The sequence below is a fragment of the Macaca mulatta genome, chromosome 6 (assembly GCF_049350105.2).
Source record: "Macaca mulatta isolate MMU2019108-1 chromosome 6, T2T-MMU8v2.0, whole genome shotgun sequence".
Lineage (NCBI taxonomy): Eukaryota > Metazoa > Chordata > Mammalia > Primates > Cercopithecidae > Macaca > Macaca mulatta.
Window position 1 is genome coordinate 130357963 of NC_133411.1, and position 23921 is coordinate 130381883.

The following is a 23921-nucleotide window of genomic DNA, read 5'->3' on the forward strand; positions in this document are numbered from 1 at the left end:
GGAAAAATAATGACCAGGAGCCAACATCAAGCTGAAAAAACAAGAATCCATAGTCCCCACATGAGATGAAACTGTGTGGTAAGATGGATTTAATGGGTCTGGGCTAACATGGTAAAAGTATAATGGATGTAGCTAAAACAAACAAGGTCCAACTCTAAACCAGCACAAGAAAAACAGAGCAAGGGCATTTGATTTCGTTAAAAAGAAATTACATTTTAAATCAAAGTAAAAAAATGTAAGTCATTACAATATTGAGGTAGTTAGTGGAGTTGACTGTATAAGAAATTGGCTACTACTTTCAAAGGGCTTCATCATTTTAAATCTATACTAATATTTGTCTTGGATAAGGTTAAAATTACAAAGATATCAAAATTCAAAGAAAGTTCAATACCTTTTGGGGGTCAGAAAGTCTGAAAATAAAAAATTCATATACTTTCTTTTTTGTTCATGAGAAAAGAAATGTGGTCTTTTTTTTTTTTCCCATCTAATATATCAATATAGCAACTTTTGTCAAACAAAGGAGATAAACATCTGGGTTGCTATGGGTAAATTTTTCTTTGTTTCTCTTCTTAACGGCCACCATGCTGTCCATTTGTCTGTAACGCTAGAAATATTTCATTGTGTTTTTCTACTCTATGCCTCAACTCTATATTCAGCTTCATTAGATTTCATAAATTGTCTCTAAATTTTATTTTGTGTTTATACTCTAAACAAATTTATACTTTAGGGTTTTTGCCTATTGAATCTAAATAGTTTATCATTTTCTGACTATAATAACTATAACGTATTTAAAACTTAAAACAAAAAACTCTTTTATGTTGAATTATATTGGAACAATGTTTTATTTCTTATTTTTATATTTTTCTTTTAAATTTGTTCCCAATATCAACAAAAATATATTTTTAATGTTCCTTTATCTCCACTCACATAACTCCTGGGAAAAGTTTTTGTATTTCTTGAGGATGAGGAACTATTTTAAAAATCGTATTTTATGTTCTTTACGATGCAAAACACACTATGCCAATCCCTTTATTTGCCTTGTGGCCAGGCTCAATATTTAAGATGGTTATTAGTAAGCTATCCAAAGACATGTAAAAACTGAAGCTCAGAGAGGCTAGGTAATACGCTTAGCTATTAGCTTGGTGCAAAAGTAATTGCAGTTTTTGCCATTACTTTCAACTCCAAAAACCACAATTACTTTTGCACCAACCTGATACTTAGCACAACCAGCTAGTTACTGAGTAATGGAATCAAAATTGGAACTCATTTATTAAGCCAAGGATTCTGTTTGTTCTAGTATATGAAGCTGCCTGTGGAAGAGTCAAAAAATTAAAGATCCAACTGTAGTACTTTTGCAGTTTTTCTCTTTCATCATTTAAAGTTTTGCTATTGGTGTTTGTTTTCTATGTATTCCTTGTTATTTAAATTTTCAGTAACATGACAAGTTACACAGTGAGTGAACAGTGTTTTATAAGTTAAAAGCCTACACAAGCAGATAGCTTGAAGTCAGGAGTTCAAGACCTGAATGGGAAACATAGTGAAATCCCTTATCTACAAAAATAAAATACAAAAAATAGCTAGGTGTCGTACGCCTGTAGTCTCAGCTACTTGAGTGGCTGAAGTGGAAGGATCCCTTGAGCCCCAGAGGTTCAGGCTGCAGTGAGCCATGATCGCACCACTGCACTCCACCCTGGGAAACAGAGCAAGACTGTCTCAAAATAATAATGATAATAATAGTAGTAATAATAATAAGAAGCTGAAGGGGTTTATATGATACAATTTGTTATGTATTATGTTGTATATGTGTTATGTAAAAAAGAGAAAAAGGAACCAAAAAGATTTTCACCATGAAACCAGAATGTCTTAGTGATTTTTCTCTTGGAGGTGTGATTACAGGTAATCTTTAGTTTCTCTTTCATGCTAGTCTGGGTTTTTTAAATTTTCTACAATGCCTACACATTATTTTGATACATATTGTTTTCAAGAATAACAACTGTTACTACAAATACCAAAGGGTACTTAAATAAATTATCCCTATCTCATTTGTCTCAAAATATGGGAACTGAGAATAACAGTTTAAAGTATAAACGAGATCTATCTTTATTTTTTTATTTATTTATTTTACTTAAAGTTCTGGGGCACTTGTGCAGAACTTGCCCATTTGTTACATAGGTATACATGTGCCATGGTGGTTTGCTGCACCCATCAACTCATCATCTACATTAGGTATTTGTCCTAATGCTATCCCTCTCCTAGCCCCCACCCCCAAACAGGCCCTGGTGTGTGATGTTCCCCTCCCTGTGTCCATGTGTTCTCATTGTTCAGCTCCCGCTTATGAGTGAGAACATGCAGTGCTTGGTTTTCTGTTCCTGCGTTAGTTCTGGGGTGCATTCTATGTTAGGAGGGATACCAGCGCACCCTAGGATTGGGTTTCATTTGTGATAGGATGACAAGGAGAACTTATGTGGCATAGAACTGTAGCTATGCTATTTTTTTTTGTTTTGCTGCAGAGTTGTAACATATGTAAACAATGCCCTGCCAACTCAGAAGCCACAAGTTAAGGTCACACAATTTTACAATTTGCTGAATCCTCTCTTTGGAAGTTATGGGATATGACAAAGGAGGCCCTTTTAGGGAAGCTTCATTCAGCCTATCCAGGGGAACAGTTACTCACTTCATCCTCAAGGTGAAACTACAGAAATTGCTTTGCTTTTGCACTGCCCCAGGACCTGCTGACCACCCTACACTATTTCTAAAATGCTGATCAGATCACAGTTTCTCAATAAACTCTTTCTTATTAAACTCCTCCTAAAGCTGTCTCTGTGCTTCTTATGCTTGCATTAAAAACTCAGATATTTATTTTTCATTTGTTTCATATGTCTGTTTCACCTATTACAAACAATAAATTATGTCAAAAGTGATTGTACAACTTTAGTCAATAAATTGTAAAAACTTAAAATCATTATTTATGGATTGCTTGGAGAATGCATTGTAGTTAACTCTAAATGAATAGATTATCATTTTATTTATGCCAAGGAACTGAAATAATCAGAGGTTTAGCAGGGGGTATTAAAATGTTTAAACAATTGAAACTTTTCTCAATAATTCAAAGGAATAGGAAAACATTTTTCTTAGGGGAAAACTTGAAATATTTCTTAGGCCATCTGTGTAAATAATATGACAGTTGCAACAACTTTTTAGCTTTTTAAAACAAAAGAGAATTACACTTTTTCCTAAAGTAATAAAATATAATAGCAACATCATCTGTCTGTAGTATATAATTAAACTATACTCAAAGGCATAAATAATACAATTCTGTTCAAGCAAATGCATTGCATTTGTTTTTAAATGGATCATTAACGTGTGGCTTTGAAACAAGCAGCAAATAAATCCATCGTCAGACTTTTCTAAGGACTATTTACTAAATTTAAGTATTCCTTCAATCATATATTCATTATGATCACCGTATATAGCCAAATGCAATCTCTGCACACATGAAAAAAAAATTCTGGCAAAAGCTATGAGGCTAAGTTAGTGAATTAAAAGTCTCAGCAATTCTAAGTTTTTTTAAGAAATAATTGGTGAAAGTGTTCAGATAATAGAAAGGGAGAGAGAAAAAAGATAAAGGCCTCCAATATTTTGTTAGGTGGGACAAAAAAGAAATATAAATTGCTGTTTGTCACAGAAGTTTGAGACAAGTGGTTCATGCAACTTGTATAGTGATTTTCTAAACAATTAGATCATTTGTTCTGCAAATGATCATTTGTTCTACCACCGATCTAAGCCTTCTCATTTGTTACTACAGTTGGAAATTTCAGGTAAGGGGTATATTTAGGATTGTTCTTTTCTAACTTATATAGAGTAACTGAAAGATTCCAAGGAAACTCTCTTACTGTTCTTGTTAAAGACACATTTAGATCCCAGGCTTGCTGATGGTGTGGTGGGCATGGGAGAAAAGGGTGCTTTGCATAAGTGTGTATGGTGGAAGAAGGACAGAATTTAAAATTATACCCCTATGCCAAACAATTTTACTTTGTTTAGCTCATCCTCTATTTTGCTACAGAATTTAATGTCTTATTTTAACTTTATGTGAAGTATTTTTTTTCTAAATTTTACAGTGCATATATCCATCCCAGAGTCTCATATAGCATGTTTCATGCTTCAAGTACACTAATACTAAACAAAGTAAATATTATAAAAATTTTACCTATAACAATAAAAAGTGAAAGTTGAGTTTAAAAATAACAGATCTTTCAGTATTAGGTAACATAATTTTAACAACCTGATATGGTTTGGCTGTGTCCCCAAATGTCACCTTGATTTATAGTTCCCATAATCACCACGTGTCATGAGAGAGACATGGTGGGAGGTAATTTAATCATGAGGGCAATTATCATGCTGTTCTCATTATAGTGAGTTCTCATGACATCTGATGATTTCATAAGGGGCTTTTCACTCTTTTACTCAGCACTTCTCCTTGCTGCCATCATGTGAAGAAAGACGTGTTTGCTTCACCTTCTGTCATGTTTATGTTTCCTGAGATCTCTCCAGTCATGCAAAACTGTGAGTCAATTACAACTCTTTCTTGTATAAATTACCTAGTCTTGAGTATATCCTTATTAGCAGCATGAGAATTGGCAAAAATAGTAAACTGATATGGGTAGAGTGGGATGCTGCTATAAGGATACCTGAACATGTAAAATCTAATTTGGAACTGGGTAACAGGCAGAGAACAGTTTTTTTTTGGAACAGTTTAGAGGACTCAGATGACAAGAAAATGTGGGAAAGTTTGGAACTTCCTAGAGACTTGGAGGGCTCATAAGTCAGCAATATATGGGAAAGTTTAGAACTTTCTAGAGACTTGTTGAATGACTTTGACCAAAATGCTGACAGTGATATGGACAACGAAGTCCAGGCTGAGGTGGTCTCAGATGGAGATGAGGAATTTGTTGGAGCAAATGTGATTCTTAACTGAGCTTTAGCAAAGAGACTGGTGGCATTTTGCCCCTGCCTTAGAGATCTGTGGAACTTTAACTTGAGAGATGATTTAGGGTATCTGGAAGAAGAAATTTTTAAGCAGGAAAGCATTCAAGAGGTGACAGAGCATAAAATTTTGGAAAATATGCAGCCTCATGACAGAGGAGAAAAGAAAAACCCATTTTCTGGAGAGAAATTCAAGCCAACTGCAGAAATTTGCATAAGTAATGAGAAGCCAAGTGCTAATGTCCAAGAAAATGGGGGAAATTGTCTCCAGAACATGTCGGGGACCTTTGCAGCAGCCTCTCCCATCACAGGCCCAGAGGCCTAGGAGGGAAAAATGGTTTCCTGGGCCGGGTCCAGGTCCCACCTGCTGTGTGCAGCCTCAGGACTTGGTGCCCTGAGTTCCATTCACTCCAGCCATGGCTAAAAGAGGTCAAGGTACAGCTTAGGCCATTGCTTCAGAGGGTGCAAGGTCAGCCATGCTTAAGTGTAAGTCAATTAAATCTTTTTCCTTTATAAATTACCCAATCTTGGGTATGTCTTAATTAGCAACATGAGAACTAATACACCATCCTTGTGAACAGACACAAGTCTTTTTAATCTGAGCTAGAAGAAATTGTTCAGATAAGTATGTGGGTCTCTAAAAATACATTGAAAACAATAAAGGGCCATAGAATCTTATAATTATTTGTACTGAATTGAATGAATTTAATACTATAGTTTTATTTTCAAAAAAAGTAACATACATAAAATATAGAAACATATTCCATTAGTGTGTGACTCTTCAAAATAAGAAACTTCTAGCATCAATTAATAGTAAGTAGAGACAGAAAATATGCACCATTCAGTGGCTTTTAAATATTGTTGCTATTCATCACAAGGCTATTATGTATTATCAAATGTTCAATAATGATTAATATTGTAATTAGCATTCATTTCAAACACATTAGGTAGTATATTAAAGTAATTACAATGCATTTAGCCTTGTTTTCAGATTTATTGCAAGTACTAAATTGTATTAATAGCTGCAATTTATTTCTGATTAATGTATTAATCTTATGTTTTATTACTTTCATAGAATATGGGTGTAAAACATACATTTTTCAAACTTCAAACTTAGTCAAAATTATATTTGTAAAATAAAAAATACCTTTGATAAGACAGCTGAAGTAATGTGTTTTTGATGATCAGAGGTTTGAATGCATAGCCTACAAATTTTTTACAAATAATATATTCACTCAATATACAAAACTCAACTGTTTTATGTATATTAACATTAATCACCAAAATGCGCATATATTGTTTGTCTGCCTCTTTAAATCCAGATCTCATTTTTCCCATATGTGTCTCCAAATCAGTTTCACTTATAGGAAAACATGTACTGTGTTATATTATGATAATTGATTTTATTGTGTGGTAGTTCATGACAGAGTAGAGAAGAGAAGCCCGAGGCAGGGCCTGTATCCAAAGGCTGGAGACCCACTGCAAGAGCTTTCGTAGCTTATATGTAACTATGTCTTACAGCTTTGAGTGCATGTATATTATTTGTAACTGCTTTCATATGTGATAATCTGGTCTAAATTTAACCCAAAATCACAGGAAGCAAATATATATATATGTGTGTGTGTGTGTGTGTGTGTGTATGTATATGTATATATGTGTGTATATATATATAATAAAAATATATATATTTATATTTATATCTCTGAAAAGAAACAGTTCAAGATGGGGAGTAAACTGAATGAAAATTCTGACTCAATTAATATATTAAATTGGAATCTTTCCCTGAAGCTCTGGGATTACTCTCTGCATAGATATTGGTTTACTACGAAGATAACTATTTGGATATTGTAGTCATCTGAAACAATGCTAATTGAAACCTCTACCTCCTGGGTTCAAGCAATTTTGTTGCTTCAGCCTCCCAAGTAGCTGGGATTACAGGTGCCCACCACCACACCCAGCTAATTTTTGTATTTTTAGTAGAGATGGGGATTCACCATGTTGGTCAGATTGGTCTCAAACTCCTAACCTTAGGTGATCCACCTGCCTTGGCCTCCCAAACTGCTGGGATTACAGGTGTGAGTCACAGCACCTGGCCATTTTCAATACTGGTAAATTGCTATGACCAGTTTCGCTAAAATTTTGGTAATATGTATTTCAGCTAAGCATGCATATTACCTATAATTCAGCAATTTTACCCTGGGAATTATTTCCAACAGAAATTCATTTATATATTTGCCAAAGTATATAGCAACATTTTGTAGTAATTAAAAACTGTCAAACATACAAATGTCTATAATTCTTAGAATGGATAAATTATGCTATGTCCTTTACAGGTCATATGAAGCCAGTAGTACTTTCATACAAAAACTGAACAAATAAGTATGAAAAAGGAAATGACCAGCTGGGCATGGTGGCTCATGCCTGTAATCCCATACTTTGGGAGGCTGAGGCAGGTAGATCATGAGGTCAATAGATCGAAACCATCCTGGCCAACATGATGAAACCTTGTCTCCACTAAAAATACAAAAATTAGCTGGGCATGGTGGTGCACACCTGTAGTCCCAGCTACTAGGGAGGCTAAGGCAGGAGAATTGTTTTAACCCAGGAGGCAGAGGTTGCAGTGAGCCAAGATGGCGCAACTACACTGCAGCCTGGTGAAAGAGTGAGACTCAGTCTCAAAAATAAAAAAAAAAGGAAATGAACTTAGACACAAAACTTTTCAACAAAATATGATCAAGTGGAATCTACCAATGTCTAAAAAAATTTACACACCATGGCCAAGTTGTACTTATTTCTGGTATGCAATGCTGGTTTGCTATTCAAAAATTGTTCAATGTAATCTATTGTATCAGCCAACTAAAGAAGAAAAATTATTTGATCATACTAATTGGCCCAGAAAATCTAACATCCATTCCTGCTAAAATTCTCACCAACTTAAGAACAGAGTAAGTACCTCAACTTGATAAAGAACACATACAAAGAACCTACAGCTGGTGTCACACTTCAGAGTGACAAACTGCATGCATTTTTCTGTAAGATTGTTAAGGAATGCCTGTTTTTATCACTTTTATTAAGTATAGTACAGGAACATCTAGACAGCACAAAAAGACAAGTAAAGGAAATATAAGATACACAGAAAAAAAAAGAAATAAACTGTCCTTATTTGTAGATAGCATGATAATAAACATGGAAAATGCCAAAGAAGCTTATCCTTCAATCCACTTCTGACGCCCCGGCAACAAAAAGCCCTATCAGAAAAAAAAAAAAAAAAAGAATTCTTCCAGGTCACAGCATAAAAATCAACAGACAAATCAAATTTCAATTTATCTAAACTAATAATGAACCTTTAGGAACAGAAATTACAAACACAATACCATTTGTAATTGTTCTAAAGAAAATAATATACTTAGATTAAAAACTTCAAATACATATATAGTACCTATATGCTGACAATTTGAAAATGCTGATCAAATAATTTTTTGAAAGAACTAAATAAATGGAGAGACATATCATATGCATGGATTGAAAAAGTTAGCAAAGATGCAAATTCTATCAAAATTGAGCAATATGTTTTATACACTTTCTATTAAAAAACTATCACTTTTTGGTGTGTGTCTGTGTGTTTTTGTGTGTGTTTGGTATACATGACAAAATGTAGGACTAATAATCAGCTAAAACTGGACCCCTTCTTTACACCTTACACAAGAATTAACTGAAGATGAATTAAAGACTTAAATGTAAAATCCAAAACCATAAAAACCCTAGAAGAAAATCTAGGTAATACTATTCAGGACATAGGTATGGCAAAGATTTTATGATTAAATCACCAAAAGCAATTGCAACAAAAGCTAAAATTGACAAATGTGATCTAATTAAACTAAAGAGCTACTGCACAGCAAAAGAATCTATCATCAGACAGAACAGGCAACCTACAGAATGGGAGAAAGTTTTTGCAATCTACCCTTCTGACAAAGGTCTATTATCCAGAATTTGCATGGAATTTAAAGAAATTTACCAAAAAAAAAGTGGGCAAAGACATGAACAGACACTTCTCAAAAGAAGACATTTATGTGGTCAACAAACATATGAAAAAAAAAAGCTCAACATCACTGATCATTAGAGAAATGCAAATCGAAACCACAATGAGATATCATCTCACGCCAGTCAAGGTGGCAATAATTTAAAAAGTCAAGAAACAGCAGATGCTAGTGAGGCTAGCATGGAGAAATAGGAATGTTTTTACACTGTTTGTGGGAATGTAAATTAGTTCATTGTGGAAGAAGACAGTGTGGCGACTCCTCAAGTATTTAGAACCAGAAATGCCATTTGACCCAGCAATCCCATTATTGGGTATATACCCAAAGGAATATAAATCATTCTATTATAAAAATGTAAAAAAAAGTAGGGCTAGACAAGGAGTTATTAGCATTGATACTAAAGGCATAATCCATAAATGGCAAAATTATAAATTAATTATACCTCGCCAAAATAAAAATAACTTTTGCTCTGTGAAGAATCTGAAAAAAAAATTAAAATCAAGCTACATGCTGGGAAAAAAATATTGGCAAAATATATATCTCACAAAAAATTTGTGTATCTGGATTATATAAAGAACTCTGTCTCAAAATAACTCTTATAACACAACATTAAGAAATAAACCAAGTAGAAAAAATGGACAAAAGACATAAATAGACCTTTTACTTAAGAATATATACAGGTGGCAAACAAGTACATGAAATTATGTTTAACACTATTAGCCACTGAAAAAACAAAAGCGCAACGAATGAGATACCTGTCACAATGGCAAATTAAAAAAAAAAAATGTGAAAGCACCAAATGACAGCAAGGATGAGGAAAAACAATTACTCCTCACAACTACAATTGATGGTGGGAATGTAAAATAGTACAGCCACTCTGGAAAATAGATTGGCAATTTCTTGAAACATATTAAGCATATGTTTACATATCAGCCAGGAATTACATTTCTGATCAATAATCCCAGAGAAATAAAAACTTATGTTCATACAAAAACATATACATGAATGTTCAGAGCACCACTATTCATAATAACTCAATGTTGGAAATATCTCAAATGTCCTTCAATGGTGAATTTTTAAACACTATGCTACATCCATACCATGGAATACTACTTAGCAATACAAAGGAACATATTAATACATGAAATAACTAGGATGAAGCTCAAGGCAAATACGCTTAGTGAAATAAGCAAATTTTAAAAGTTCCATACTATTTCATTACATTTGTGTAACATTCTTGGAGTGACAAAATTGTGGCAATAGCAAATAAATTAGTAGTTCCTGGAGGTTATAGATGGGGGTGGGATGGTGGGAGAGAATGCTATGCAGGTGGATGTAGTCATCAAAGGGATATCGAAGCAGGAAGATCCTTGTGAATTTGGAACTGCTTTATATCTTAACTATGGTGATAATTACATAAATACAAAAATGTGATTGTATTAGTCAGGGTTCTCTAGAGGGACAGAACTAATGGAATATGTGTGTGTGTGTATGAGTTTATTAAATTTTTTTTTTTTTTTTTTTTTTTTTTTTTTTTTTCCGAGACAGAGTTTCACTTGTTACCCAGGCTGTAGTGCAATGGTGCGATCTTGGCACACTGAAACCTCTACCTCCTGGGTTCAAGTGATTCTCCTGCCTCAGCCTCCCAAGTAGCTGGTGTTATAGGCACACACCATCACACCCAGCTGAGTTTATTAAGTACTAATTCACATAATCACAAGGTCTCACAATAGGCCATATGCAGGCTGAGGAGAAAGGAGAGCCAGTCCATGTTCCAAAACTGAAGAACTTGGAGTCCCATGTTCAAGGGCAGGAAGCATCCAGCACAGGAGAAAGATGTAGTCTTGGAGGCGAGGCTGGTCTCTCTGTTTTCACATTTATCTGAACTGCTTATATTCTAGCTGTGCTGGCAGCTGATTAGATTGTGCCTACCCAGTCTAAGGGTGGGTCTGCCTTTCCCAGCCTACAGACACAAATGTTAATCTCCTTTGCCAGCACCCTCACAGACATACCCAGGATCAATACTTTGTATCCTTCAATCTAATCAGTTGACACTCAGTATTAACCATCACAGTAATACAATTGCATAGAAATAAATACATACACGCACACACACATAAGTGCATGTAAAATGTGAAATCTGATGAGGTCAGTGGATTATGTCAATGCCAGTATCCCTGCTGTAATATTGTACTATAGTTATGCAATATTTTACCATTTGTGAAAACTGGGTTAAAGGTGTATGTAATTTCTCTGTACTGTTTCTCACTATTGCATGTCACTACAGTTTCTCAAAACGAAAATGTAATTAAGTATTCTGGATATTCCATGGATTTCAGTTGTTGACTTTATATTTGTTCTTCATATTTGGAAAGTAAATCAGTACAAAAGAGTATATTCTATGTAATGTCTTTTTATAACATCAAAACTTGGAAAAATAACTTATGTTACCTGTCAGGATAGCAGAGAGGGCCATGAGTAAAAGTGGTCATGAAAAAGGCTTCGAAATTATTCATAATGCCTTGCGTCTTGATCAATGTAATTCTATTTGTAAGAGTGTCCCTTTTGTGAAAATTAAGTGAGCTGATCACTTATGATTCATGTACCTTTCTGTTTACAGTTTTCGTTTCAGTTTGTTTAAAAGCTTATTTTTGAAGACATGTTTGAGTCTAATATGTTTGAGAAAAAGTGGGATTCACAGTAACATTTAAAGACTCACAATGTACATTAGTAATAGCAAGGCTATGATAAACTGCCTTATAAATAACCTGGCTTAATCTCTCCTCCTCCATTTTGTTATGATAGCACCTCTGTAAATATTAGGATCATAGAACCATTTAAGAGGTACATTTGAGAAATAAATTACACCCAAGTGTGTGTATTATGGTTATCTGCATATACTCACAAACACACATACACACACATATAAAAGTAAGTATTCCACGAAGCCATTTGAGAAATGCTCAAATGGTGAGTCAAGAAGGCTGTGTTCAAATCTCTGAAAAATTCTTGAGATCTCAAATCCCCATAGCTCTGAAAAAGCTCTAATATACAAACCAGAGTAATTCAAACTGATCAATTTTTAAAGAATATCTTAATAATTTCATTAACCACCTTTTAAGAGAGATTATAATCAAACCCCTTCAAATGTATTACTAACAGTAATCTACACATAACAGTATAGAAGGAAATTTACTGCTGGTTAAAATATGGCTTGAGGATACTCTGTGTATTTTAGTTGTTCACTTTATTTTTATTCTCCAGCTATATGGGAAATTATAAAATATGAAATATGAAGATAGGTGGGGGAAGGAGCTCTGAGATAAATGAAAAAAGATTTGTCTAAAATGTTTAAAATGTTTTCATCAAGAATAAAACATCACAAATAAATGTGTTAGAACTTCAGGTGCATACTTTATTTTATTTTATTACATTTGAGCATTACAAGGTGTGGGAATGTAATTCTCTGCAGGGAAAAAAAGTGATAAAACATGGTTATTAAGTAGGAAAATTATATATTTAGAAGCCCTTCTTTCTAATGTATCTATTCTGACTCTGTTATAAGCCTGAGGTCCTGAACTTCTAATTCTTGCTAATATGTTTGTCAACAAGCACAGATTTATTAATGATCCACTATGGATCTAGAATGCTCCAGAATAGAAGCTGAATAGACGTAGGTTTGTTTGTTTGTTTAAGATTAAATCTAAAAACACATAAGTACAGAATTCTCTGTTTACTGGTTTTTCAATAAAGCTATTGAATGGTAATCTTTTTCAAAACTGTGAATATTTCTGTTTGGAATGATTATCTCTCTGACATGTTAGTCTAATATTTTCAAGCTGAATTTCTTTTTCTTGTTTCTTACTACATTTATGACCTCTGTAGGTAATTTATTTCTACATTTATTATAGTCTTTTGTCCACCTACCAATATACTATAATTCACATGTTCCACAAATGTGCAGGTTGCCTTTCTTTTTAGATTTTAATCTAACGTTAAAGAAGATTACAACTCACACCAAATCCTGTAGAATTTTCTCTTTGGAACTTTTCTTTATTATTATTATTATTATTATTATTATTATTATTATACTTTAAGTTCTAGGGTACATGTGCATAACGTGCAGGTTTGTTATATGTATACTTGTGCCATGTTGGTGTGCTGCACCCATCAACTCGTCAGCTTCCATCAACTCATCATTTACATCAGGTATAACTCCCAATGCAATCCTTCCCCCACATCCCATCCAATGACATGTGTCATTACTCTTTAGGAATTTTGAGTCTTTTTAATCTATGAAATTGTTCTTCTCAAATCCCATAAGTCAATTTTGAAAACACTATTTTATGATGTCTATCAAATACTTCATAAACAAGATTTTATATAATACTCATGATATCTGAAACATCTGATTAATTTTCTCAGGAAATAATCTATGGCTCTATATGATCATCTATATTTTAAGCTGCTCTTTAGCAGTCATTTTGAAATATCAAATAAGCAGCGGCCAATGTCATCGTATAGGTGTATATATGTACAATTACACATGTATATGTGTACATCATATATATGTACAATTGTATATGTGCAGACACACACATATGCTTTGATAACTTCTATTTACTTTAATAATCCCACTGGAAATATAGTACCAAAAATATTCTGACTCATTTTTGCACTCAAATATATCCCCCATCAACAATGTAGGCAATGGAGCCCATTGCTGGCAGTTTTTCAGAACTATTAAAACAATATTGATATCCAGAATACAATATATTTGCTAATTTCTTTCAGTTTCCTTAAATTATGTAAAGCACTTTTTATAATGTTTTGTTAGTAGTGTCTACCATAATACACAACTTCCCATAAAACATTTCTTATTGATAGTGCTGTTTCCTCTTGTTTCCATTAATGAATGAATAAACAAACAAGTTTGTATATTAGCATTAGTTTTACAACTTGAATAATCTCATCTTTCTTATGCATTCATCAAATATTCTATCACCTATTATTTTTCACCCATAAAGTAAGATGTAATAGTAAATAATATTTCAAAAACTCAATTTTAAGGACACAATAGTCTGCCTAACAAACATCTAAGGTGATATTGGCCCCCTGTTGGATACATGGTTTGCAAATCCATTCCCCTATTTCACAGGTTTCATTTCACTTTGTTGATTGATTCCTCTGCTGTGTAGGGATTTTTAGTTTGTTACATAGGTCCACTTATTTTTGCATTTGTTGCCTGTGTTTTGAAGTCATATTCATAATCTGTTTGCCAAGACCAATGCCAGGGAGATTTTTCTTTATGTTTTCTGCTAGGAGTTTGACAGTTGCAGGTCTTACATTTAAATCTTTAATCCATTTTGAGACAATTTTTGCATAATTAGCAGAGACAAGAGAGTCCAATTTTATTCTTCTGCATGTGGGTATCCAATTTTTCCAATGCCATTTGTTGTGGAGACTATCTTTTCCCCATTGTGTGTTCTTATCAACTTTGTTGAAAATAGCCCATAAATGCATAGATTTATTTGTGAGCTCTCTATTCTGTTCCATTGGTCTATTTGTCTGTTTTTATGCCAGTACCGTGCTGTTTTGATTACTATCCATTTTCTTAACAAATTGTTTTTGTTGTTTAAACAGATTAATATTGTATTCTATAAGAACTCTGCACATAAAAATTGTTTAAAACAACATCAAAATAGTAAAATGATTGAATACAATATATATGAATGTGGAAAAATCCTATATATGTTAAATAATGAATACCAGAAAGACTTCTGTAACTTGCAGGTCTCTGGTGAAAAATGAGAACAGTAATATACTCTATATTGAGTTTTTATGAGCAATAAATTAGTCTGAAATTTAGAATATTGTATAGTGTCTATTTCAAAGTAGGTACTCAAAAATTATAACTATTTTTTGTATTCTTATGGCTTTCTGACAATTGTAGCTTTGTGGTATATTTTGAAGTCAGTAGTATGATGCCTCTGACTTTGTTCACTTTGCTCAAGATTAATTTGGCTATTCAGAGTCTTTTGTGGTTCCATGTAAATTTTATAATTTTATTTTTATTTCTGTGAAGAATTTCACCGGAACTTTAATAGGAGGTTCATTAAGTCTCTAGATAGCTTTGGGTAGCATAGACATTTAAACAACATTAATTTTTCTGATCCATTTAACATAGACTATTTCTTCATTTATTTGTGTCTTCTTCAATATCTTTCATCAATATTTTATAGTTTTCAGCTTTATATTTTTCATCTTCTTGGTTAAATTTATTCCTAAATAGTTTTATTTTAATTTGTATAGCTATTATAAATGGGATTGTTTCCTTGACTTTTTGGCTAGCTTTTTGTTAGTATATAGGATAGGGGTTTTGTATATTGATTTTATGTTTGCAATTTACTGAATTTTAGTTCCAACAGTTTTCTGATGTAGTTTTAGGATTTTTCATATATAAGATTATGTCTTCTGAAAGAAGAATCAATTTAACCTTTTCCTTTCTAATTTGGATGCCTTATATTTTTCTCTTGCCTAACTGTTCTGGAGAGGACTTGCAGTATTGTACTGAAAAGAAATGATGAGAGTGGGCATCCCTGTCTTGTGATTTAGAGGAAAATATTTCAACTTTTCATCATTGAGTATATTTGTTGTGGGTTTGTCAAATATGGTCTATTATATTGAGGTATATTTCTTCTACACCTAATTTGTTGAGAAAAATTATCATGAAAGTATGCTGAATTTCATTAAATGCTTTTTCTGCATCTATTGAGATGATCGTATGATTTTTGTCCTTCATTCTGTTAATCTAATGAATCACATTTTTAGATTTGCATATGTTAAGTTATTCTTGCATCCCAGAGATACATTCCATTTGAGCTTGGTTTCTAATTTTTTAAATGTGTTAATTTTTTATGCTAGTATTTTGTTGAGGATTTTTGTATCTATGTTTATCAAGTATATTGGCCTCAAATTTTCTTTTCTTGTGATGTCCTTGCCTGGCTTTAGTATCAGTGTAATACTTGCCTCATATAGTAAGTTCAGTGGTGTTCCCTCTTCAATTTTTGGAAGAGTTTGAGAAGGACTGCTATTAATTAGTATTTAAAGGTTTGATGGAATTTACCAGTGAAGCTATGTAGTCTGGACTCTGTTGAGAGATATTTGATTAACAATTCAGTCACCTTACTCATTATTAGTATGTTCAAGTTTTACATTTATTCATGAATTAGCCTTAGTAGATTGTCTGCTTCTAGCAATTTGTCCATTTCTTCTAGGTTATTCAATTTGTTGGTGTATAATTGTTCATAATAATCTCCTATGATCCATCGAGTTTCTGTGGTGTCAGTTGTAATGGTCCCTTTTTCTTTCTGATTTTGATTTGAGCCTTTGATTTTTGGTATTCTTGTAAAAGATATGTCAATTTTCTTTAGTTTTACAAAAACAGAAAGAAATGAGACCATTTATACTCTGTTGGTGGAAATGTAATTAGTATAGCCATTATAAGAAACATTACAGAGATTTCTCAAAAAAATAAAAATAGAAGCAACATATGACCTACTAATTTCATTTCTAGGTATATATACAAAAGAAATTAAAATCAGTATCTCAAAGAGATGTCTGCACTCCTATGTTCACTGCATAATTATTTACATTAGTCAATATATGAAAATAACCTAAGTATCTGATGATAGATGAGTAAAGAAAATGTGTTACATGTACACACAGAAATGTATTAGGACATATTTGCATTGCTATAAAGAAATATGTGAGAGTGGGTAATTTATAAATAAAAGAGGTTTAATTTGGCCACAGTTCTGCAGACTGTACAAGCATGGCACTGGCATCTACTCAGCTTCTGGGGAGGCTTCAGGAAGCTTCATGGGGAAAGGCAAAAGGGGAGCAGGTGGGACAAAGGGAGGGAGGTGCCGCACATGTTTAAATATCTTCATTCACAATTGTGAGGATAGCACCAAGGGCATGATGCTAACCATCCACGGGAAATCTACTCCCATGACCCAGTCACCTCCCACCAGTTCCCACCTCCAATGCTCAGGATTACATTTCAACATGAGATTTGGTCTTGGACAAATATACAAACTATGTCACATATTGAAAGATTATTCAGCTTTAAAATAGGATGACATCTAGCCATTTTCAATAACGTGTATGAATCTAGAGAACATTATGCTTAGTGGAATGCTCCAGGCATAGAACCACACTACTGCACGATCTCCCTTATATGTGGAATCAAAAGAAATCTAACTTGCAACAGGGAACAGAAAGGCGATGGCTTGAAGTTGTGGGGAGCAGGGGTTAATGAAAATTAGGGGGGCTGGTCAGCCGTGGTGGCTCACTCTTATAATCCCAGCACTTTGGGAGGCCGAGGTGGGAGGATCACTTGAGGCCTGGAGTTCGAGACCACCCTGGCCAACATGGTGAAACCCTGTCTCCACTAAAAATACAAAAAATTAGCCAGCAGTGGTGGTGGGTGCCTGTAATTCCAGCTACTTGGGAGGCTGAGGCAGGAGAATCACTTGAACCCAGGAGGCAGAAGTTGTGGTGAGCCAAGATCACGCCATTGCACTCCAGCGTGGGCAACGAGAGTGAAACTCCATCTCAAAAAAAAAAAAAAAAAAAGAAAGAAAGAAAGAAAATTAAGGGGGTTTGGTCAATGGGTATAAACATTCAGTTACAAAATGAATAACTTCTGAAAATCAAATGTACAACATGGTAACTATAGTTAATAATCATATGTTATGTACTTGAAATTTGCTAAGTATTTTTATTACACACATACAAAAATAGTAACTATGAGTTGATTGATATGTCAAATTGATTGTGGTAATCACATCATAATGTATATGTACATATATCAAAACCATGTTGTACACCTTAAATATATTTGATTTTTTTAAAATTATACTTCATTAAAGCTGGAAGAAAATTTTATACTGGAAGGCTTAAGTTGTACCAATATGTACAATTTCAATGATGAAGTACACATTAACACACAACTCCACTGCTGTTTTGAAAAACTTAATCTATAATGTACAAATCAATTCATGAATACTTTAATTTATATTCTTTAAAAATAAGTGTTCCACTTAAATAATACACAAATAAATGTTGCCAAAAAAACCACATAATCCATCTAAAGAAATATAAATTGTATCAATAGACTAGGTCTGTGGAAAAAAACTCATAGAAAATAAATCTTAAAACATATTTGTAAGGTGAGAGTAAATGGAAATCTTATAAATAAATGTATACTGTAATTTTAGTTCTATTAGTTTTGGTTTCACAGGACACTTTAGTCATTTTGGCCATGTGCAATAAGGTTAGGTCATATATTCTCTATGAAAATATTATTGCAATTAGCAAAATTATAAAATATAAACTGGATATTTCCATTTACATAAAAAGAATTTCCTGGCCGGGCGCGGTGGCTCAAGCCTGTAATCCCAGCACTTTGGGAAGCCGAGACGGGTGGATCATGAGGTCAGGAGATCGAGACCATCCTGGCTAACACGGTGAAACCTCGTCTCTACTAAAAAAAAATACAAAAAACTAGCTGGGCGAGGTGGCGGGTGCCTGTAGTCCCAGCTACTGGGGAGGCTGAGGCAGGAGAATGGCGTGAACCTGGGAGGCGGAGCTTGCAGTGAGCTGAGATCTGGCCACTGCATTCCAGCCTGGGTGACAGAGCCAGACTCCGTCACAAAAAAAAAAAAAAAAAAAAAAAAAAAAAAAAAGCCGGGCGCGGTGGTTCAAGCCTGTAATCCCAGCACTTTGGGAGGCCGAGACGGGCGGATCACGAGGTCAGGAGATCGAGACCATCCTGGCTAACATGGTGAAACCCCGTCTCTACTAAAATATACAAAAAACTAGCCGGGCGAGGTGGCGGGCGCCTGTAGTCCCAGCTACTCGGGAGGCTGAGGCAGGAGAATGGCGTGAACCCGGGAGGCGGAGCTTGCAGTGAGCTGAGATCCGGCCACTGCACTCCAGCCTGGGCGGCAGAGCAAGACTCCGTCTCAAAAAAAAAAAAAAAAAAAAAAAAAAAAAAGAATTTCCATTTTATTGCTTTAATATTCATATTTTTTAAAATTTATTTTTAAACTATATGTAGTTTTGTATTTTTTCTCAAGAATGAGAATATGGCCTTTATGCCTTTTTCTCCTATGTACTTCTTACTAATTATTTTCCATTGAAATATAAAATCAATTTTTTTCAGGGATCACAAGGTTTCTCATTTTTATTTGGCTAACTACAGTATTTTTTGAGGTAGGTATAAATACAGTATCTTATTACTTAAAATTTAATTATCTCCCTGATGAATATTCAAGCTCCTAACAACTTCTATTCTACTATGTCACACTTACGCCTACATAACTTCTGTTTTCTTGTGCCATTATAAGTTTTACAGGAGAATGAGTGAATTTCAAATAACTCAATTTTACCACTTCTTAGCAATTCCTGGAAAATAATTTGAGGATTGAAATTTCTGCTAAAGTCAAGGATTGGTACAACTTCTAAGTATTCTTTAACACTTTAACATTTCCCATTAAAGTAAAAATTATTTCAAAGAAAAATACAGATTTATTTTTGACTCCAAAGTCAACTTATTTATTAGGTACAGATGCTCATTACTTTTTGGGGCACAGAAAACTGTTTTAATTTCCTTTAAAATGAGAAGAAAATAATAAACTTTTAGGTCAAAAAAATGTGTTAATATCTAATAATTTGTTCATTATACTCAGATAGCTGTGAAACATAAATCTAAATATTTTTGTGTGTGTTGTACGTGTCTATGTGTGTTTTAATAGAGAACAAGGCCAAAGAAGACAAAAAAGACTAGGACCCACAGATCTCAGAATGGGGCCATGATTTATTCTACTTAAAACATATGGAGATCTATGAAACTGTTGGTTAATCTAATCACTGAATATATGCAGAATATTTTTTCTACAAGACATTCATATTTACCATTATATTTTCTCCATAGTTGATGAGTAAAAGCCTTTTTCAATCTTAAGAAGGGTATAGAAATAGTAAATTTGCCTGTGAATCTATGACAAATTTAAAAAATGTACTTCCATGGAAAAGCATTTTATAAAACTTCTAATTCTCACTGTTTTCTTATATTAAAGAATTGGTTGTGAGGGAAATACAGTTGAATGGTCAAGCTGATTTTGTGCCCAGAAGAACCTCAAGTAAACCTTAAGCTATACAAGTTTACTATAATACAAGTATATCTGTAAACAGTTAATGGAGGAAAAGGAAGACTTGACCAAAAATACTGAATAACTTAGTTTTTCCTGTATGCAGCTGTGACAGTCTTCCAAATGTTTATAAAATCTTACCCTCAATGCTCTCTTCTATATTTTGGAGATAATTATGTATAGACATGTTTCAAAACTGCGCAGAAGTCACTAGTAAGTACTATTGTTAGTCCTTAGCGTTAATAAAAGAAATATTAGAAAGGTGATGGCCGGGCATGGTGGCTCATGCCTGTAATAACAGCAGTTTGGGAGGCCGAAGCGGGTGGGTCACCTGAGGTCTTGAGTTTGAGAAGAGCCTGGCCAACGTGGTGAAAACCCCTCTCTACTAAAAATACAAAAATTAGCCAGGCATGGCAGTGGGTGCCTGTAATCCCAGCTACTTGGGAGGCTGAGGCAGGGAGAATCGCTTGAACCCAGGAGGCAGAGGTTGCAGTGAGCCGAGATTACGCGCTATTGCTCTCCAGCTTGGGCAACAGAGCGAGACTCCGTCTCAGGGAAAAAATAAAATAAAATAAAATAAAGTGCTAAATTACTTTACATTATTAAACAAAGATCACAATCTTTCTTGCATGGTCATAATTTTTTTAATCTTTATTAATAACTCGGCCTTCTGTTTCTATTCTTAATTCAATACTTTATCCTACCTTCAGATTTAATTTTAAGAATAGTGATATTGCAAAATACAATTAAATGGTCTAATTGAAATACATGCAATTTAATCATACTGAACTTGGTGTAGAAGCATTCAAAACATGCTGCATTTTAATTTTCTTAAACCAGGAAGCAAAAGTATACCAGGCATTAAACTGTGGATTTTTAGTTTTGTACATTTGTTCAGGAACCATCAGAAAGAAGCATAAGTGGTTTTGAAATGTGGTTCAAACATTGCGACTTAGGGATGCTGGCATTCTAGACAACATTAATATCCATTAGTATGATCCTATAAACTCTTATTTAAAATCTTCTTTTAAAATATATTCGATATTAAAAGAAATACAGTAAAGCATGGGAGAAAGGCAATAGTGTAATTACTCTATTGCTAGCTAACCCACAGTGTGTGTTTCTTGTGGGTAGAGTGAGAAACTGAATTGCACATGGTGATTTCTGAAATTGATGAAATTAACTAGATAGTTGGGGATGGTTTGTTATGCAACAATAGATAACTAGGACTGGAAAAAAAAACCATACTTTTCTTATTCTAGACTTTAATAAAAATACCTTGAATATGCCAATAGTAAATTCTATATTTGGAATAGGTTTTGACACTGGCCATTAGCTCATTAATGTAAAGCCCTTTTCTAGCCTTTTCCAGCTTCTGGGAGCCTTCTGCATTCCTTGGTTTGGGTTCCCTTCCTCCATCTTCAAAACCACTCTAATAGCATTTTCATATCTCTATGATACTAATTTCCTGTTTTTCAGGCATGAAAATATTTTCATTGAAAATCGTAAAGATTTGAGAAGGAAAGGAGACTGAAATTTTAAATGGTGAGAGTTGTGTGTTTTATTATTGTTACTATATTTTAAGTTCTGGGATAGATGTACAGAACATGCAGGTTACATAGGTGTACATGTGCCATGGTAGTTTGCTGCACCCATCAACCCGTCATCTACATTAAGTATTTCTCGTAATGCTATCCCTCCCCTTGCCCCGGATGTCCTGACAGGTCCTGGTGTGTGATGTTCCCCTCCCTGTGTCTATGTGTCCTCATTGTTCAACTCCTCTTTCTGTTAAAAGAACTCCTGTGGTTACATTAGGTTCACCTGGATAATCCAGGATATTCTTCTCATCTCAAGGTTCTTAATTTAATGACATCACATTTAGCCATTTTCCAGAACACATTCACAGGTTTGGGGAATCTGGACATGGAATCTTTGTTGCAAGAGGCAATTATTCTGCCTCCCATACCATCCAATTTCCAATTGAGACTAAAAGTAACCTTGCCTTTGATTTTCATAGTGATAGTCTCCAGCTGTCCATTTGGCTCTAGCTTAGTAGAAGACTTGTACAGAAGATAGCCTTAAGCAGATTGAGGTCAAATCACAGCATGGACAGACTTGTGCAAGAAGTATAGGGTCATGAAGATGTTTCCTGTCAGATCTCAAAGTTACATTTTTGGACCATGATATCTTTCAAAGTGAAATCACTTGAAAAAGGCAGCAGGAGAGGCTAAGGCTTGGTCTAGGAAACAAAATTCTGAGGCAAATAGACAATTTAAAGGACAGACAGGCAGCTTTATTCAGAACAACTCGGCTCTTTTACAGAGAACCCTGGTGCATAAAGTTGAAGTTACATCTTACCTACATACTGTCACACTTTTTATCAACTACATTGAACAGATGAGACCTCATCACTAATAAGACTTTATTATCTATGAAAAGTATATAACGAAGAAAATTGGCTTATCAAAGTAAAGGACACTTCATCTACTTTATCTTCTCAGAATCCCAGGTTTTTTGAAAGATGTTCCTGCCTCCAGGGAAATCTGGTACAGTAGGTCATCCAATAATGTCATTTGTTTTTCAAAGTCTTTCCTTGTAACATTGATAAGCAATTAAAAAAAAATCGATTCCCTGGCAGAACCACCATCTGTGCAGTTTGCAGCTTCTCCTCATGTCTTTATGGATGTTCTCCAGGCACTCCAGTTTCCTCCTGTATCTCAAAGATGTGCAAGCCAGGCATACTCTAAGGTCTAAATTGTCTCAACTGGAGTGAGTATGGGTGTGGTGTGGGTGCACCCTGTGATGGAATGGAGTCTTTTCAAAAGTTTGTTCCCACCTTGTGCCCTGAGCTGCCGGGATAGACTCCTGCCACCACAAACCTGAACTGGAATGAGTGGGTTGAAAAATGAATGAATGAAATAATACAAATGATTGCCAAATAAAAAATCACTACATAGACAATAATCATGCAAATGCACAATAGACAATACAGTAAGAGAGCATCAGTGAGCCTGTCATATTTGAGTTTTGAAATGTATGATGATAGGAATTGCTTTTTACACTTTTCTTTTGATACACATTTACTCCTTAATTTAACCCACCACCATTGTGATTGCCATCACTCTTTGATTCAGTAAAAATTGAGTAAATAATTATATTTTTGTTTTTATTAATCTTTCTTAAAAGTATGTACAGCTCACATTTATTTCAATTTGTAATATTAGAAGTGTTTGGGTCTTTGTTTAGAAGTTTAGTGATGTTTTGGGACCAGAAATATGCTGTAAAAACTTAACTCTTGTTCAAATCAATTAGTCTATTGTAAAATAGATTTTGTTATATGTCATTTAAGTTATAGTTTCCAAGAACTTATAGATGACATTAAGTGAGTACATCTGTATTTAGCTAACACGTGGGGAGCCAGTGAGTTTTCTGTGGGCACTAATATTAGCCAGCAACTTTGGCATGTTAGTCAATAGCAAAAAGATAAAAACAAATGGCTGGGGAAAAATTTATCAGCATTTTGAAAATGAACTCAAAAGGCAGATTCCTCAGTAGCAGCAAGATATCCATTGTGTATCCATTTTTACCTGTATAAACAGGAATTTGTAATAATTTGTTGTGTTTATAATTATTTTTATTTTTAAACGTAGTTAACTAATTCTGCCTTAGTTTGTTTAGGTAA